Source organism: Macaca fascicularis, chromosome 3 (assembly GCF_037993035.2).
Source record: "Macaca fascicularis isolate 582-1 chromosome 3, T2T-MFA8v1.1".
NCBI classification, from domain to species: Eukaryota; Metazoa; Chordata; class Mammalia; order Primates; family Cercopithecidae; genus Macaca; species Macaca fascicularis.
The window spans coordinates 178,447,909-178,468,408 of record NC_088377.1 but is presented as its reverse complement, the minus strand read 5'-3'; the positions used below and the strand labels follow the sequence as shown (position 1 = coordinate 178,468,408).

The window sequence follows — 20,500 nt, the reverse complement described above, 5'->3', positions numbered from 1 at the left end:
GTAAGTTTATCATTTTTTATTTTCATAGAAGTGAATTATCTAATTTACTGACTGGACTGACGTTATTTCATATTTCTTTATTCTAGATGCTTTCAGATTTTATTCACAAAATGAATAGGGTCATCTATTCTCTTCTATTCTACTCTCTCTCTGTCTCTTGTTTATCTCACATATTTACCATTTATTTGTGGTAAGAACATTTAAAACCCACTCCTTTGGCAATTATAAAGTGTGCAATACATAATTATTAACTAATTCCCCATGTTATAAAATAGATATCTTGAACTTATTCCTTTTCTCTAACTAAAATTTTGTATACTTTGACCAATATCTGAAAACTATAGAATATCAATAAAAGAAACTGAAGACACAAATACAATTATATGTCATAAACAATGGGGATAAACTCTGAGAAATACATCATTCAGTGATTTTGTCATTTTGTGAACATCATAGAGTGAACTTGCACAAACCTAGATGGGGCAGCCTACTCTACACCTAGCTATTTCGTATAGCCTATTGCTCTTAGGCTACAAACATGTACAGCATGTTATGGTACTGAATGCTGTAAGCAATTGTAACACAATGGTAAGTATATTCTTACGTGAACATATCTAAACATAAAAAGATACAGTAAAATTATGGTATAAAAGATAAAAGTGCTATACCCGAATAGGACACTTAACATGAATGGAGCCTGTGGGACTAGAAGTCACCCTGAGTGAGTTCGTGAGTGAGTGGTCAGTGAATGTGAAATCCTAGAACATTACTGTACACTACTGTAGACACCATACACTTACGGTATGCTAAATTTATATAAACTTATATAAACTATTTCTTCAATGATAAATTGACCTTAGCTTACTGTAACTTTATTTTATAAACTCTTTTAATTTTTTAAATCTTTTTGACAGTTAAAATAACACAGCCTCACAGCCTAAAGCACATATTGTACAGCTGTACAAAAAATATTTTTTCTTCATATTCTCATTACATAAGCTTTTTCCTAATTTTTTAGAAAATATATATAGATATATAAGGGCCAGGCATGGTGGCTCATGCCTGTAATCCCAGCACTTTGGAAAGCCAACGTGGTAGGATCACTTGAGGCCAGAAGTTCAGTCACTTAACCAGCATAGCGAGACCCCATCTCTAGAAATATTTTTCAAAAAAGGAAAAAGGAAAAAATTTAAGAAGTATATATATATGTGTATACGTATATAAAGTATATACTTTAAAATTTAAAAAGTATATATATGTATGAACACACACACAGAGAGGGAGAGAGAAAGTATCTGAGTCTTGCTCTGTCACCCAGGCTGGAGTACAGTGGCACAATCTTGGCTCACTGGAGCCTCAACCTCCAGGCTCAAGTGATTTTCCCACTTCAGCTTCCCAAGCAGCTAGGACTACAGGTGGGTACCATGATGCCCAGCTACTTCTTATTTTTTGTAGAAATGGGGTCTCACTATGTTGCCCAGGCTGGTCTTGAACTCCTGGGCTCAAGTGATCTACCCACCTAAGTCTCCCAAAGTGCTGGGATTACAGGCATGAGTTACTGTGCCCAGACTATACATTTTTATTTTTCTTTACTTTTATACTTTTTAATTATAAACTAAGACACAAACACACCCATTAGTGTAGGCCTACACAGGGTAAGCATCATCATTATCACTGTCTTCCACTTTCACATCTTGTCCCGCTAAAAGATCTTCAGGGACAATAACATATATGGAGATGTAATTTCCTATGATAGCAAAGACTTCTTCTGAAAGGCCTCTTGAAGGACCTGCCTGGGGTTGTTTTACAGGTAATACTTCTTTATAAGTAGGAGTATATGCTAAATAAGAATAAAAACTATAGTATAGTAAATATATATACTAGTAACATAGTCATTTATCATTAGCAAATATTATATACTGTGAATAATTGTATATGCTATACCTGTATATGATTGTTAGCAAGTGCAGTGATTTTTTTTACACCAGAATCATGACAAATATGTGAGTAATACATTGCGCTACCACGTAATGAAAGCTACGATACCACTAGGTGATAGAAAATTTTCACCTCCGTTATAATCTTATGGGACCACTGTAGTATATGTGGTTCATTCCTCCTTGACCAAAATGGTAGGTAGCACATGACTGTAAAAGAAAAAATACCCCATGTTCATGGATTGAAAGGATTAATGTTAAAATGCCCATACTACCCAAGACAATCTACAGATTCAATGCAATCCTTATCAAAATACCAATGAGACTCTTCACAGAAACAGAAAAAACAATCATAAAATTCATATAGAACAAAAAGAGACCTTGAATAGCTAAAGCAATCCTGAACAAAAAGAACAAAGCTGGAGGTATCACATTACCTGACTTCAAAGTATGCTACAAAACCATAGTTATTTAAACAGCGTGGTATTGGCATAAAAAGAGAACAGATATATAGACCAATGGAATAGAATATAGAGCTCAGAAATAAATCCATGCATTTATTGGTAACTGATGTTTGACAAAGCTGCCAAGAATACATAATGGGGAAAGAACAGTCTCTTCTATATATAATGTTGGGGGATCTGGATATCCTTGTGCAGAAAAATAAAATTGGACCCTTATGGAGTCATGTTTTTTACAGAAATCAACTCAAAATGGATTAAAGAATTAAACATAAAACTATAAAATTACTAGAAGAAAACATATGGAAAATGCTCATGTCGTTGGTCTGGGCAATGATTTTTTTGGACATGTCCTCAAAACACAGGCCAGAAAAGCAAAAATAGACAAGTGATGTTGAATCAAACTAAAAAAAAAATCAATAGGCTCAAGAAACGACCTACATAATGAGAGAAAATATGTGCAAGCCATGCATGTGATAGCGGTTAGTATTCAAATATACAAGGAACTCAAACAACTCAAAAGCAATAATTATGGCAAAGGACCTAAAGAGATATTTATCAAAAAATGACAATATAAATTGCCATGAGGTATATGATAAAAGGCTAAACATCACTAATCATTAGGAAATGCAAATTATTACCACAATGAGATATCAACTCACACCTGTTAGCATGGCTATCATCAAAAAGTCAAAAGATAAGAAGTGTTGGTGAAGATGTGGTGAAACAGAAACCCTTGTACTATTTCCATACATGAAAACTGCTGATGAGAACATAAATTTGTACAGCCATTATGGGAAACACTATGGTGGTTCCTTAGAAAATTAAAGCTAGGATTACCATATGATCCTGCAATTCCATTGTTGCACATATATGTAAAGAAAATAATATGCACATATATTATATGTGTGTATACATATGTGTATATATACATATAATATATGTGTATATATGTATATATGTGTGTATATATGTGTATATATAGTATGCAGTATACACGTGTGTATATATATACACACACACAAAGAATGAAATTAGCACATTGAAGAGATATCTGTACTCTCATAATCAGTGCAACATTATTCACAATCGCTTAAGATATGGAATAAATCTATTCGTGAACATAAATGAAAAAAAAGTGCCATATGTATACAAAGTGGAATACCATTCAGCCATGTAAAAAGAAGGAAATCCTGTCATTTGCAACAACATGGATAAACCTGGAAGACATTATGTTAAATGAAATAAGTCAGGCACAGAAAGACAAATATTCATAGCATGATGACACTCATAGGTGGAATCTAAAAAAGTTAAAACCACAGGAGCAGAGTATAGAGGGGAGGTTACCAGTATTTAGAGGCTGGTAGGAGGAGGAGTGTGAGGGAAGTGTATTAGGGAGCTGCTAGTTCAAGGATACAAAATTTTAATTAGGAGGAATAAGTTCAAGATATTTATTGTATGATAAATGACTATAGTTAATAACAATGTATTATACTTGAAATTTGCTAAGAGAATACATTTTGTGTTTCTCAGCACAAAACAATGATAAATATATGAGGTAATGGATATATTAATGAGCTTGATTTAGCCATTGTATCTTATCCTGTGCTATTCTGTTTTATTCTTGCTCATCTTTCCTCATAAAATATATCCACCCTGGAGACCCCAGTCTGAACCACAGCTTATCATGGTGGCTTGCGGCTATTTTCCATGGGAATGTAATGCTGTGAACTCATTCTCCATGTCAAACTTCAACCTTTTTAATGTTCTCAGTTACTCTTTATCTGTGTCCTCTTCTGCTGTTACTCTCCCACGACAACAACAAAATAAATCAGGTTGTAGAACTGAGGTATAGTTAGTAATTTAAAAAATATATATATAACATTAATATACTTACTTTTATATCATGTTTAATATTTTACAGACAGTTGACCGTTAAACAACACAGGTTGGAACTGTGTGGATCCACTTATATGCATACGTGCATTTTTTTCTGACTGCCACCCCGGAGACAAGAAGACCAATAGTTCCTCTTTGACTTCGTCCTCATTGTACTCAATGTGAAGACCACCAGGATGAAGGCCTTTATAATGATCCACTTCCACTTAAGGAATAGTAAAGATATATTTCTTATTATTTTCTTTATAATACTTTTTCTCTAGCTTACTTCATTGTGAAGATACAGTATATAATACATATACAAAATACATGTTAATCAACTGTTTATGTTATCAGTACAGCTTCTGGTCAACAGTAACCTATTAGTAGTTACATTTTGGGGGAGTCGAAAGTTACACACAGATATTTGCATGTGCATGGGGTTAGAGTCCCTAACCTTCATGATGTTGTCCAAGGGTCAAGTGTATAATGTTTATTTAAGCAGATACTTATTTTAGAGTATTTAAATTTTTGGTCACAGGTTTTTCAACTTCTGTGGGTAGGTAATGAGCCAAGGCTCTAATTTTGTGTGTGTGTGTGTGGGGAGCCTTAAGCCTGGATTTGGGTCACGTTATATAAGGATGTTTTAATTTAAGTAGTAGTAGAACACCAGGCTGTGATTGACTTTGTTGAGTTCCAGGTCCTGTAAGTACATGACTTCAGACAGTTTCCATTCTCTTTCTGGTCCATGGAGATGCTCACCTTGAGCATGGCCATATATTTTATAACAGTTTTTTAAAAAACATATCTATCATTGCAATAAATTACAAATATAGAATAAAGCAATTTCCTTATTAACTCATTCTACTATTTTGAAATATGTCAATTGTCATTATATACACATTTAAATACACACATACACGTGCACACACACACATCATAGTACTGAGCTTTTTGATGTATCTTTGCAAGCAGACCCTTACCATTAGGCATGCAAGTGTGTATGTAGGCAAAGTGGTGCTAGCAGCACTACTGGTCTTAAAAAGTCGTATTGAATTTTAATACTTAAAAAATACCTTTCATTTTTGTACAATATATATCGACCTTCATTTTACTAAATATCACATTTCACAAAAGATCTGAGCTAATTGCAATAATAGAATAAATAAGAATATAAAATATAATATGCTTTTAAAGGATGACAAGGTAATTTCAAGCTCTTTTAGAAACTAATTTTGCAGCAGATATTTGCATATAATGTGCTAATTTCAAATGGTGCTTATTTAATTATTGGAAGAAGCTATGTTAATTATTCACCATTTGGAGAAACTATACGTCCTTTAGAATAACCCCAAGTATCTTAGAGCCTTTTAAACACTAATGTCATATTTTAAAGATATTTCAACCATTCTTAGCAGACTCAGTAGCTAAACTCAAAAAGGAGCAATGTAGTGGAAAGAGAACACATTTTAGTGCTAGGCAAATCTGTGATCTGAAACCTACCTCTATTATTTTTTAATTATATGAACTTAGGCAAAATTAACTTCTCTGGGTCTAATTTTTAACATATTTTTTAAGTGGAGATAACAGTGGCTATCTAATTTGTAGAACTTTGAGAGGTTTAATTGAGATAATGAGTATAAATTTCATTATATGGGACTGGCACAGAATTGATGTTCAATATGTGTTAGTTTCAGTTCTATTTATCCAACATCTGTGAGATTTTATCCTAAAATGTAAATGTGACGATTATGTGCATCTCCATCCAGTCAGCCTTAATGAGTAAGATTATGCTTACCAGCTCTTGTATCCCTTCATGTCAGAACAATAAAAGCTGGATCAAAAATAGATTTTACTTGCTTATGTGTGCATATGTGTTTCCATTTCCTATTGCAACTTTGAAAAAAAAAAGTGGGTGGTATTTATGTGATAATAGCTTGTGGAAAACAATGAAAACAATGTAATTATTTAGACATTCTGAAACACGGCCCAGGAGGTATTTTTCTGCTTACATAGGCTCTACAAATAGATGATTCCGTAATGAACTTTGATTCTACAGAGGTATTTTATACCTCTAACATATTAAATATAGCAAATGCCAAATAGAACTAAAGAGATGAACAAATATTCAATACATTCATTTCCAATCTAAACCCACTCCTGAAGTACATTGGGACAGGATCTGAGATATTTTGCCAAAAGTCATTTTCCTTCTTAGAGTCTTACAAACACTATGTTTTGTCATGCATATTTGTGCTTCTTTGTGAGCAGATTACCATCCGTTCTGAAAATACAAATTAGGTAGAGAATGCTTGAACAGAAAATGCTGGAAGTATTATTTGAAGGCCAATTATTTAAGGTAGAATGTAGCAAAAATATCCTATAGGAAAACACACACACCCACACTTCCACACCCACACTCACAGACTTGTAATGAGAAGCCCTGGATTCAAATCCCATTTTCAACTCTTTGTTCTCATATGATCAGGAACAAGTTAGGTTTCCTCTCTAAAATTCAGTTTCATCACTCCTAGAATACAGAATTTTTATTGTCTAACAATACTTACCACATGGTAGGTACTGAAACAAGTAAGTTACCCTCTGTCCCTTGAGTAAGTAATGTTACACAAGAAATAATCTCCTAAAGGAAGTGTAGGCGGTTTCCGTGATGGATAGATGAATTTAGGTTTCAAAATACCAGAGACAGTCTTTTGTTCACATGCATGTCTCCTGTCCCTAATACTTAGATTATCCAAAGAGTAGGTCAATAGGGATTAGTAAATAAAACATGAAAGTAAATGCTTCCATTGAAGTGATTTTAATTATTTTGTTATTTAGTTGAAGCTTCTTGAATTTCATTTTCAAGAAACTGAGGAAAACGCTTAGAAAATCTGAGCATGAAATAACTATAAAATTCAATGTGTTTACCAAGCATCCTGATGTTTTGCGCTGTACTAGGTACTAATGAAGTAAATTTAATAAAACACCACTGAAAATTACCTTCCCACTCAGAAACTGCTGTTGGGAAGGTAAAATGATTCAGCCACTTTGGAAGAGACTAGCAATTTCCCAAATGATTAAACATAGAGATATCATGTGATTCAGCAATTTGAGTCCTAAGTATTTACCCAAAAGAAATAAATACCTATGTCCACACAAAATCTTATGCATGAATAAGCACATGATTTATAAAAGTCCAATAGTAGAAACAATCGAATGCCCATCCACTGATAAATTGATAAATAAAATAATTCATACATACATAGAATATTATGTTGCAAAAAAAGAATTACTGATATATGCTGCAACATGAACAAATTTTGAGGACTTTATGCTAGTTGAAAGAAGTGTGTTACAAAGGACCACATATTGTATGTTTCCATTTATATGAAATGTCCAGAATACGGAAATCTACAGAAACAGAATGTAATATTACTTAGAGTAGGAGTTGAAAGGCATATTAGAAGGGGTGGGAGACTGGGGGTGGGGTGGTGGTGAAAGCTAAGGGGTGTGGAGTTTCTTTCTCAGGGTAATAAAATGTTTAAAATTGAATGTGACAATGCACTTGCAATTCTGTGAGCATATTAAAGCATACTGAATTTTACACTGAATGAGTGAATTGTATGTGAATTACATCTCAATAAATTTGTGAAAATAAATAAAGCATGATGTTGCCCCTAAGGAGGTGTCAGGTGAGACTGACATGTTAACAAATAAATTACAGTGACTCCTGTTACAGAGATCCATTTTGACCTTAAACTCGTTTTTTCATCCTACAGATATTTAGTGAGTACCCACTCTGTGTCAGGTGCCATTAGGAGAAGGACATACATTAACTAGTTGTGTGATGTAGGGTAAACTAACCCCTCAGTACTTTGCTGACCAAAGGCATTCAACTAGAAGGTTTTTCAGTTCCTCTTTGCTCTAAAATTGTTACTTTTTTTTTTTTTTTTTTTGATGGAGTCTTGCTCTGTCGCCCAGGCTAGAGTGCAGTGGTGTGATCTCAGCTCACTGCAGACTCCACCTCCTGGGTTCAAGGGATTCTCCTGCCTCAGCCTCCCAAGCAGCTGGAATTACAGGCACCCGCCACTGCACCCAGCTAATTTTTGTATTTTTCAGTAGAGACGGGGTTTCACCATCTTGGCCAGTCTGGTCTTGAGCTCCTGACTTCATGATCCACCCACCTCGGCCTCCCAAAGTGTTGGGATTACAGGCATGAGCCACCGCACCTGGCCAAATTGTTACTTTTTTCATTATCCTACAATGAACCTAATAACTATTCTTCTTATATAGAGTATAGAATGGGGTTGAAGAGTATAGGGTTTGGAATCTGATATAGCTGAGAGCGAATGCACATCCTATTATTCATCAGAAAGGTGTTTGGGACCTGGGAAAATTCTCTATAAGCCTCATTTAACTCATCTATAAAAGAAGGAAATAGAATGGCCTCTTGATGTTGTTTTGAGGATAAAATAACATTTTATATTTAAAAAAACACCAGAACCACACAATGTGTTCAATAAATAGACATGATTATTGATTATTGTTGATCTGCAGTAAATGCACTCATATAAAGCAAGTTACTCAACATAGTTGGTATTAAAATTCTCTTTTTAAATATTTTTCTTGTTTTTAATCTTTGTGGGACATACTAGATGCATATATTTATGGGGTACGTGAGATATTTTGGTACAGGCATGAAATACATAATAATCACATCGTGGAAAATTAGATGTCCATATCCTCAAGCATTTATAAATCTCTTGTGTTACAGACAATCCAATTATACTCTTTTAGTTATTTTAAAATGTACAATTAAATTGTTACTAACTATAGTTCCCCTGTTGTGCTATCAAATACTGTCTTATTCATTCTTTTTATTTTTTGTGCCCATTAACCATCCCCAAATTCCCCCTTACCCCGACCCACTACTGTTCACAGCCTCTGGTAACCATTTTCTATTCTCTATCTCCATGAGTTCTATTGTTTTAATTTGTATCTCCTATGAATAAGAACATGCAAAGCTTGTCTTTCTGTGCCTGCCTTATTTCACTTAACATAATGACCTCCAGTTCCATCCATGTTGTTGCAAGTTACAGAATCTCATTATTTTTTTATGGCTGAATAGTACTCCATTGGGTATAAGTGTTTCATTTTCTTTATCCATTCCTCTGTTGATGGACACTTAGGTTGCTTCCAAATCTTGGCTATTGTGAATAGTGCTACAGTAAACATGAGAGTGCAAATATCTCTTCAGTATACTGATTTCCTTTCTTTTGGGTATGTACCCAGCAGTGGGATTGCTGTGTAATATGGTAGTTCTATTTTTAGGTTTTTGAGGAACGTCCAAACTATTCTTCACAGTAGTTGTACTAGTTTACATTCCTACCAATGGCGTACAAGGGCTTCCTTTTCTCCACATCCTCGCCAGCATCCTGACCAGCATTCGTTATTGACTGTGTTTTTTTTATAAAAGCCATTTTAACTGAGGTGTGATGATATCTCACTGTAGTTTTAATTTGCATTTCTCTGATGATCATTGATGTTGAGCACTTTGTCATATATTTGTTTGCCATTTTTATGATTTCTTTTGAGAAATATCTACTCAAATATTTTGCCCATTTTAAAATCAGATTATTAGATTTTTGTTTCTATTGAGTTGTTTGAACTCCTTATGTATTCTCCTTATTTACCCCTTGTCTGATGGGTAGTTTGCAATATTTTCTCCCATTCTGCAGGTTGTATCATTTTGTTGATTGTTTCCTTTGCTGTGCAGAAGCTTTTAAACTTCATGTAACCCTATTTGTCCATTTTTGCTTTAGTTGTCTGTGCTCGTGGGATATTACTCTAGAAATCTTTGCCAATCCAATGTCCTGGAGATTTTCCCCAATGTTCTCTTATAGTAGTTTCATAGTGTGTAGTCTTAGATTTCAGTCTTTAATTCATTTTGACTTGACTTTCATATATTGTAAAAGATAGGGGTCAAATGTCATCCTTCTATATATAGATACCTAGTTTTTCCAACATCATTTTATTGAATAGAGTGCTTTTACCCTGGTGTATGTTCTTGGCACTTTTGTCAAAAATGAGTTCACCATAGTTTGTTCCTGGGTTCTCTGTTCTATTCCATTGGTCTACGTGTCTGTTTTTATGCCAGTATCATGCTGTTTTTGTTACTATAGTTCTGTAGTATAATTTGAAGTCAGGTAATGTGATTCTTCCAGTTTTGTTCTTTCTACTTAGGAGAGCTTTGGGTATTCTGGGTCTTTTGTGGTTTCACATTTATTTTAGGGTTTTTCTATTTATTTGAAGAATGTCATTGGTATTTTGATATGGATTCCATTGAATCTAAAGATTGCCTTGGGTAGTATGGATATTTTAACAATATTGATTCTTCCATCCATTGATATGGACCATCTTTCCATTTGTGTGTGTGTGTCCTCTTCAATTTCTTTCATCAGTATTTTATACTTTTCATTGTAGAGATCTTTCACTTCTTTGGTTAAAATATTTCCTAGGTAATTTATTTGATGTGTGGCTATTGTAAATGGGATTACTTTTTCGATTTCTCTTTCAGAATGGTCACTGTTCACATATAGAAATGCTACTGGTTTTTGTATGTTGACTTTTGTATCCTGAAACTTTACTGAATTTATCATTTCTAAAATTTTTTGGTACAGTCTTTATGCTTTTTCAAATAAAAGATTATATTATTTGCAAACTAGAATAATTTGACTTCTTCCATTTCAGTTTGGATGCATTTCATCTCTTTCTCTAGTCTGATTATTCTAAATAAGACTTCTAGTAACATGTCTAATAACTGGTGAAAGTGGACATCCTTGTTGTGCTCCAGATCTCAGTGGAAAGACTTCCAGTTTTTTTCATTCCATATGATATCATCTATGGGTCTGTCATATATGGTTTTTATTGTGTTGAGGTATATTCCTTCCATAACCCGTTTTTTAAGAGTTTTTTTTTTTTTTTTATCATGAAGGGATGTTGAATTTTTTCGAATGTTTTTTCATCATCAATTGAAATAATCATATGTTTTTTGTGAGTCATTCTGTAGATATGCTGCATCACTGAATGATTTGTGTCTGTTGAACCATTCTTGCATCCTTGGGAAAAAAATCCCACTTGGTTATGAAGAATGGTCTTTCAAATGTGTTGCTGAGGCCAGGTGTGCTGGTTCATGAGTGTAATCCCAGCACTTTGGGAGGCTGAGGCAGGTGGATCATTAGAGGACAGGAGTTTGAGACCAGCATGGCCAAAATGGTGAAACCCTGTATATACTAAAAATACAAAAATTAGCCGGGCATGGTGGCATGCACCTGTAATCCCAGCTACTCGAGAGACTGAAGCAGGAGAATCACTTGAACTTGGGAGGCTCACCTGCAGTGAGCTGAGATCATGCCACTGCACTCCAGCCTGCGTGACAGAGCAAGACATGGTCTCAAAAAAAAAAAAAAGTATTGTTGAATTCAGTCTGCTAATACTTTGTTAAGGATTTTCCCATGTATATTCATCAGACATATTGGCATTTAGTTTTCTTCTTCTTCTTCTTCTTCTTTTTCTTCTTCTTCTTCTTCTTCTTCTTCTTCTTCTTCTTCTTCTTCTTCTTCTTCTTCTTCTTCTTCTTCTTCTTCTTCTTTTTCTTCTTCTTCTTTTTCTTCTTCTTCTTTTTTTTTTATTTGTCTTTGTATAGATGTGGTATTAGGGTAATATTGATCTCATAGAATGAGTATGGAAGTATTTCTACCTCCTCTATGTTTCAGAACAGTTTGAGTAGATTAGTTCTTCTTTAAACGTTTGGTAGAATTCAACAGTGAGGCCATTAGGCTTTTCTTTACTGGGAGATACTTTATCATGGCTTTGATCTCCTTACTTGTTATTGATCCATTCAGGTGTTGGGTTTCTTCATGGTTCAATCTTGGTAGGTTGTATGCATCTAGGAATTTGTCCATTGCATCTACATTTTCTAATTTATTGGCATAAAGTTATTCAGAGGAGCCATTAACAACCCTTTAAATTTCACTCGTATCAGTTGTAATGTCTCCTTTTCCATTTCTGTTTATTTATTTGGTCTTCTCCCTATTTTTTTTTTTTCTAGGCTGGGCATGATATCTCATGCCTGTAATCCCAGCACTTTGGGAAGCCGAGGCGGTGGATCACCTAATGTCAGGAGTTTGAGACCAGCCTGACCAACATGGAGAAACCCCGTCTCTACTAAAAATACAAAAAATTAGCCGGGTGTGGTGGCGTGTGCCTGTAATCTCAGATACTTGGGAGGCTGAGGCAGGAGAATCACTTGAACCCGAGAGGTGGAGGTTGCAGTGAGCTGAGATTGCATCATTGCACTCCAGCCTGGGCAACAAGAACAAAACTCTGTCCCCCCCATCCCCCCAAAAATGAAAAAAAGTTCTATAAACATCTGTTATATCTATTTGTTCTATAGTGCAGATTAAGTCAGGTGTTTCTTTGTTGATTTTCTGTCTGGAAAATCAATCCACTGCTGAAATTGTGGTGTTGAAGTCTCCCACTATTACGGTGTTAAGGCCTATCTCTCTTTCTAGCTCTAATAGTATTTGCTTTATATATCTCAGTGCTCCAGTGTTGGGTACATGTTCATTTAAAATGGTTGTATCTTCTTGCTGAACTGACCACTTTATCATTATATAATGACCTTTTTTGTCTCTCCATAGTTTTTGTTTTAAAATCCATTGTGTCTGATATAAGTATAGCTACTTTTGCTCTTTTTTGGTTAACAGTGGCATGGTATATCTCTTTCCATCCCTTTATTTTTACTCTATATGTATATGTGGAGGTGAAGTGTGTTTCTTGTAGGCAACAGATCACTGGGTATTTTTTAAAATCTATTCAGCCACCTAAGTCTTTTGATTGGACAGTTTTGTTTATTTACATTCAATGTTAATATTGATCAGTTGGAACTTACTCTTGCCATTTTGTTATTTGTTTTCTGATTGCTTTGCCGTCTTCTCCTCCCTTCCTTCCTTCTTGTCTTCCTTTTGGTAAAGGTAATTTTCTCTGATAGTATGCTTTAATTTGTTGCTTTTTGTGTATGTGTATCCATTGTGTATTTTTCAATTTGAGGTTACTGTTAAGACTCGAAGATGCTATTTTATAACCCATTATTTTAAACTAATGACAACTTGACACTGATTGCATAAACAAACATGAATAAAGGAAACTAATAAAAACTCTACACTTTATCTCCTTACATTTTAACTTTTTGTTGTTTCTATTTATGTCTTATTGTACTATTATCTATGCTTTGAAAAGTTGTTGTAGTTATTATTTTTGATTGGTTCCTCCTTTAGTCTTCCTACTAAAGTCAAGAGAAGTTTACACATCACAACTACAGTGTTATACTAATTGCATTTTTCTCTGTGCTTACCATTATCACCTTTTGTACCTTCAGGTGAATTCTCTTGCTCATTAATATCTCTTTCTTTCAGACTAAAGATCTCCCTTTAGCATTTCTTGTAGGACAGGTCTGGTGTTAATGAAATCACTCAGCTTTTCTTTGTCTGGCAAGGTCTTTTATTCCTCACACTTAAAGGATATTTTCACCAGATATACTGTTCTAGGTTAAAAGTTTTTTTTTCCTTCTGCTCTTTAAATATAACATGCCACTCTCTCCTGGCCTATAAATTTTCCACTGAAAAGTCTGCTGACAGATGTATTGGAGCTTCTTTGTATGTTATTTGTTTCTTTTCTTTTGTTGCTTTTAGAATCCTTTCTTTATCCTTGACCTTTGGGAGTGCGATTATTAAATGCCTTGAGGTGGTCTTGTTTAGATTAAATCTGCTTGGTATTCTATAACCTTCTTGTACTTGAATGTTGATGTCTTTCTTTGGGTTTGGGAAGTTCTCTGATATTATTCCTTTGGATAAACTTTCTTCTCCTATCTCTTTTTCTATCTCTTCTTGAAATCCAATAGCTCTTGGATTTTCCCTTTTGAGGCTGTTCTCTAATGTTGTAGACATGCTTCATTTTTTTCCATACTTTTTTCTGTCTCCTCTGACTGTGTATTTTCAAATAGCCTATCTTCAAGCTGACTACTTATTTCTTCTGCATCATCTATTCTGCTATTAGGAGACTGTGACGCATTCTTTAGTATGTCGCTTGCATTATTTAACTCCAGAATTTCTGCTCACTTCTTTTTAATTATTTCAATCTCCTTGTTAAATTTATTTGATAGGATTCTAAATTTCTTCTCTGTTTTATCTTGAATTTCTTTGCATTTCCTCAAAACAGCTATTTAGAAATCTCTGTCTGAAATGTCATACATCTTTGTTTCTCCAGGTTTGGTCCCTGATGCCTCATTTAGTTCATTTGGTGATGTCATGTTTTTCTGGATGGGGTTGATGCTCATAGACGTGTTTTGGTGTCTGTACATTGAAGAGTTGGGTATTTATTATAGTCTTCAGAGTTGTGGCTTTTTTGTGACTGTTGTTTTTGGGAAGGCTTTCCAGGTATTCAAAGGGACTTAGGTCTCAAGTCCAATAATGCTGTGGTTTTTGCAGACTTGTAGAGGTACTGCCTTGGTGGTCTTATATAAAAGTGAGAGGAATTCTCTGCATTACCAGGCAGAGACTCTTGTTTCCTTATTTCCTCCCAAACATACTAAGTCAGTCAGTCTCTCTCTCTCTCTCCCTCTCTCTCTTTTTCTCTCTCTCATTCCCTCTTTCTGCTGAACCACCTGAAACTGGAGGTGTGGGGATGCAAGAACTCCTGTGGCCACCAACACTGGAACTGTGCTGAGTCAGACCTGAAGTCAGCAGAGCACTGAGCCTTGACCAAGGCCCTTCCCTTCAAGGTGGCAAGTTCCCCCAGGTCCCATGCATGTCCAGAGATGCTATCTGGAAGCCAGGGATTATAGTCTAAAACATTAGCAATTTACTTGACACGCTATTCTATGGCAGCTAAGCTGGCACTCAAACTGTAATACAAAGTTATTCCCACTCTTCCCTCCCCTTACCACAGGCAGAGGAACTTCTCCTTGTGGCCACCACTGACGCCAATCCATGAGAGCTTCTGCCAGGCCACTGTTGATGTTTGCTTAAAGCCCAAGGGCTCTTTCATCAGCTTATGGTGAATGCTGTCAGGCTTGATACTTAATCTTCAGTGCAGTGGGCCCAGGGCAAGTTCAGAAATACTATCCAAATGCTTAGACCTGGACTTGGGGACCCCAAGAGCCTGCTTGTTGCTCTATCCCACTCTGGCCCAGCTGGTACATAAGGTGCAAAACAAAGTCCCTTTTACTTTTCCCTCTGCATTTCTCAAACAGAAGGAGTCTTTCACTGTAGTCACCACAAATAGGAATGTGCTGGGTCCCCTTAAAGCCAGCACATCTCAGAGCCCAATGCCCATTGAATACTTCCTGGTTATTGCTAGTGGTTATTCAGGGCCCAAGGGCTCTTTAGTCAGCAGGTGATGAATCCTGCCCAGACTTGGTCTTTCCCTTCAAGGCAGCAGATTTCCCTTTGGCCCAGGGTGTGTCTGGAAATATTGTCTGAGAGCTGGGGCCTGGAATGGGGGCCCCAGAACTCTGCCCAGTTTCCTATCCTACTGTGGCTGAGCTGGTATCCAAGATGCAAGATAAAGGCCTCTTTACTCTTCACTCTCCCCTCCCAAAGCAGAAAGTAGGAGTCACTTTCTTTGCTATGAGCTGCACTGCCTGGAGTTGGGGGAGAGATGGTGTAAACCCTCCCTTAGCCATTTCCTAGGTCACATGCCACCCTAGTTTACTGCTCTAAGCCCAATCTGGCACTAAAGAGTTGCCTAGAAATTGCAATCTCTGTGTCCTAGATGGACTTTCAAGTTTACCTATTAACACAGAACACTTCAGCCTGTGGTGGTGAAGCTTGCCAAGAAACTCAAATTCTGACCACTCAGATGGACAAGGCCCCTCTGGCTAGGGCTGGTCTAAATGCTCTACTCACAAGCAGGGACTGGCTGAGCTCAACATACCTTTATTCTCTGCTATGGCAGGGCAGCACTGAGTTCAATGTAAGTCCCCCAGTTGCTGTGCTCTCTCTCCCCAAAGGCGCGGTTTCTCTCTCTGTGCTGCACAGCCCCTGCCAGGGGAGAGGGGAGGAGTAGCATCTGCGATTTGAGACTGTCTCTCCTGCCCTTCTCAGTGCGTCTTTCTATAATACGATGTTAAAATCAGGTACTCTAGTTGCTCACCTTATTTTTGGTTCTTGTGATGGTGCTTTTCTGTGTGCAGATCCTTATTCAAATTTGGGGCTTCGGTAGGTGGCACAAAAAGTATAGGCTTCTGTTTTGCCATCTTACACCCCACCTGCACAATCCTCTTAAATGCAGTTTCCACCTGATACCTGATACGTTATAACGTTATCTTGCCCTAATGTGCTACGTGTTTATTTCTAGTTTACGATAGCTAGAAATAGTTTTTAAGCTAGAGGTCAATCTCTGAGGCAATGAGTTGTTCCAAATACCTGACTACTGTGCCTTCTCTGAGCATTTTTGAAATGAAGCCTATTCTGGCAGTGTGGAAAGAGCATGGAGGAAATGCAGTGAAGAGAGAGAAGGGGACCGTGAATTATGTAAAGAACATACCTCTAGAAGTTATAAGAGAAAAAAGGGAAAATGCTAGCATAAAAATGAACACCTGAAATTCAAATTACTTATATTTTTGTGGTTTCTGTCTTTTATAAAAATTGTACTTTTACTATGAAAAAACTACATAACTTATACAAAGAAGAGTGTATCATTGCATGAAAATAGTACTTACAAAATTCAAAGTAGCTCTTGAAGGGAAAACAGCAGAGGCTAAGTTAATTTTTTCACCCTTGCTTAAAATCAGACCTAAGGCATCCATATACAGATCCTTTAGCAAACACCTCTTTAGTCTTGCATATATTTGTAGGAATGCTTTCAACAAGAAGTACATCTCTATACCTATTTACAGCTGAACATAGGTTTGTGTTGAGTAAACATAGAGATCTGTTCAATCAAATAGGCACATCCAAACTCTTATTTGTATTCATCCAAATACATAGGGATATAAACATTGACACCCACACTCAGAGGCAGTATCTATATAAGCTGAAACTAGTTCTTCAGTTTTAGAAAAAAAAAAGAGAGAGAGAGTGAGCTGTTTTTCTCACAACAATATTTTAGACCTTTGTAAGTAGAATGTTTTTTTCTTTGTACTTGTAAAATCTGGCTGTATAAGAGATCCCAAGTTACCACTAGAATATCTTAGGATTTTAAAGTTAAAAATAAACATTATACAGAATGAAGTTAGTTTTGCACTTCCCTCCTAATGCTATATGCAATGATTTTATAAGTGCTTTAGGATAGCCTAGAGTAATAAGTTTCTGGCCTCATTGCAGGAGCATTTTGGGCTGGCCTCAGGAAACTTGCAGTGGAGACTGCCTAGTGCCCATGGAAGGTGCTGAGGAGAAAAGATCCTCTTTGGAACAAACGCTGTAATCTTCAGTCCTATAGAGTTGCTTAGGGATTTAAATAAGCAAGTTTCAGACGTGCCAGTGAAAAGACCCAGAAGATATACCTGATGCAAGTAAAAGTTGTTTTAACCGAGATGTTCCACATGAAAATTAGCATTATTAGTTTGGAAACTACACTCTGTAGCTGTGCTCCTGAAAGTTTAGTGAGCATCACAATCATTGGGAGGGCTTGTTAAAACACAGATTGCTGGACCCACTCCCAGAGCTTCTGATAGAGATAGAGAGCAAAAAAAGGACTTACCAGAATCTTCCAGGGAGTGGAAGTGAGATCTGAGTGGGAATATGTAATTTTGCAACGTTCTTTAGGGAATTGTACTTCATTCCTCTATTATCCTCAACCCCACTTCTCCAGCCTGATAACTAGTGGGATGGGCAATTCATGCAGTTTCTATCATAGAAGTGGATATTGCTAGCCTTAAAAAAAACCCTGGGAAGTACAAATACGTGTTATAGATTAAGAGTTATCATGAAGTGGGGGAAAAATATGAACAGAAGTCCCTAAGACCTGCCTCATCTTTGCAAAATCATCATAGGCTTTGGAAATAAATATTTCTTTTTTATGCTAACATGAACTTAAAGGTATTGGTTAAATGACAATGAAGTCATAAAATAAAAGGAAGAAAACATATTTCCAGAAAATATGTGCTAAACATTTATTCTCTGGTAATGTTGATTAGAAGATATTTTGTAGCTCTAGCCAATTAAATCAGCTTCCATTACTACAAAAATTGAAAGAGTTATTCTGAGTGTTTAAGCAGAGAAAAGGCAGAGAGAATGAACAAGAAGTCCAAAGACAGCAAACGCTTTCAAGGCAAGAGAGAAATATTCAGAAAACAAACAAACAAACAAAACTTGTATTTCAGCTTCTGAAATCCAATGAAAATGGTTTTAACTCTCCAAGCTGTAGCTATGGAGCAGCTAGCCCTCAAGTCATTGGGTTAATGATGTGACTGATTGCTTCTATGCACGGAATCATTATGGCTGATATGGACAAGTTGCTTAACCTCTTTTGGTCCCACTTTCCTCATCTGTAAAATTAGGAAGTTGGAAGAGATGATTTCTGAATTCCCTTCTAGCCCTAACATTTTATGACTTAGTGCCTGACTGGCAATGTTGCCTCTTAAGTGCTACTGTGCACAGCCATGCATAACTTAAAATACTCCTACTCAGGGTGCCAGCTTGTCTTCACAATTGAAAATAAAAAGAGTTGGCTTTAGGCAAAATAGTGAAGTTGTTCAAGTTTTATTTAATCTTCCTTATGTCTTATTTAAACCTGACTTTTGTGCCCTTTCATGCAACTAAGATTACCTTGCTTTTCTTTACTATCCTCTCTTCATAGTGCCTTTGCTCCCATTACTGAGAGGATTTGCTATTATTTACAATTTGGTGTGATTAGATCTTTTTTGCAAGTGTATGAGCTCTGTCTAGCAATAAGTTTTTTTTTTTTTTTACCAAGACTAATTTTTTTAAATGAACAAACTATGTGTCTTTGTCCGTTTGTGTGGATATAAAGGAATATCTGAGGCTGGATTATTTATTTATTTATTTATTATTTGTTTCAGATGGAGTTTTACTCTGTCTACCAGGCTGGAGTGCCGTGACACGATCTCAACTTCCTGCAACCTTGGCTTCCTGGGTTCAAGCGATTCTCCTGCTTCAGCCTTCTGAATAACTGGGATTACAGGTGCACGCCACCATGCCCAGCTAATTCTTCCATTTTTAGTAGAGACAGGGTTTTGCCATGTTGGCTAGGTTGGTCTTGAACTCCTGGCCTCAAGTGATCCACACGCCTTGGTCTCCCAAAGTGCTGGGATTACAGGCATGAGCCACCATGCTCAGCCTGGATAATTTAAAAAGTAACGAGATTTGTGGGGCTCATGGTTCTGCAGTTGTACAAGAAGCATGGCACCAGCGCCTGTCTCTGATAAGGGCCTAACTAAGCTTCCAACCATAGTAGAAGGTGAAGGGGAGTGGGTGAGTGCAGAGATCATGTGGTGAGAGAGAGGGCAAGAGAAAAAGAAGAGGCTCTTTTAAACAACCAGCTCTCACAGGAACTAAGAGTAAGACTCACTCACTCCTTCTAGAATCACACCATCCCATTCATGAAGGATCCATCCCCACAACCCAAACACATCCCACCAGGCCCACCTCCAACACTGGAGATCAAATTTCAACATACAACTTGGTGGGATCAAACAAAACATATCCAAATTATGGCACTATGCTTTTGCTTTCAAGGGAATGTTGGACATTGGTATGCAGGAAATGTTTAATAGGTAATTGATAACCTCTCTAAGGTGTGGATGTCTGTAGGCTGATTTAAGAAAATGATTAAAGTCAGGTAATGACACCAAAACTCGGTGCAGTCAACAATTCCAGATCCAAGGAAGGAGCCTGGAAAATGAGGTAAAAACAAAAACAAAAACAAAAAAACAAGCAAAATATCTGGCAAAAAAAATTTTGAGAACTCATATAAGAGGACAGGAGAAAATCTTGGTAGACCTGAATGAAAGGAAACTGTTCCTCAAGTACAATCTCACACAATCCAGAAGAACACCAAAGCATGCTGTCATAAAGAGCTTAAAAAAAAAGGTCCAAGTTTGGTTAGTTTGATGCAAAAAAAAAAAAAAAAAAAAGTTAAAATAAAAAAAAGTTAAAAACTGCCTTGTCAATGGGTTCTGTAGGCATAATACCAGGAGAATTC

At 36.2% G+C, this 20,500-nt stretch overlaps 1 long non-coding RNA gene across 1 annotated transcript; it reads left to right on the top strand.

The window, feature by feature from the left end:
* The first annotated feature begins 4,318 nt into the window (after window positions 1-4,318).
* Window positions 4,319-20,238, top strand: LOC135970255 (uncharacterized). Its single transcript, XR_010585864.2, has 2 exons — window positions 4,319-4,513; window positions 19,359-20,238. It is a non-coding gene; the product is annotated as an uncharacterized lncRNA (long non-coding RNA).
* The last annotated feature ends 262 nt before the right edge of the window (window positions 20,239-20,500 follow it).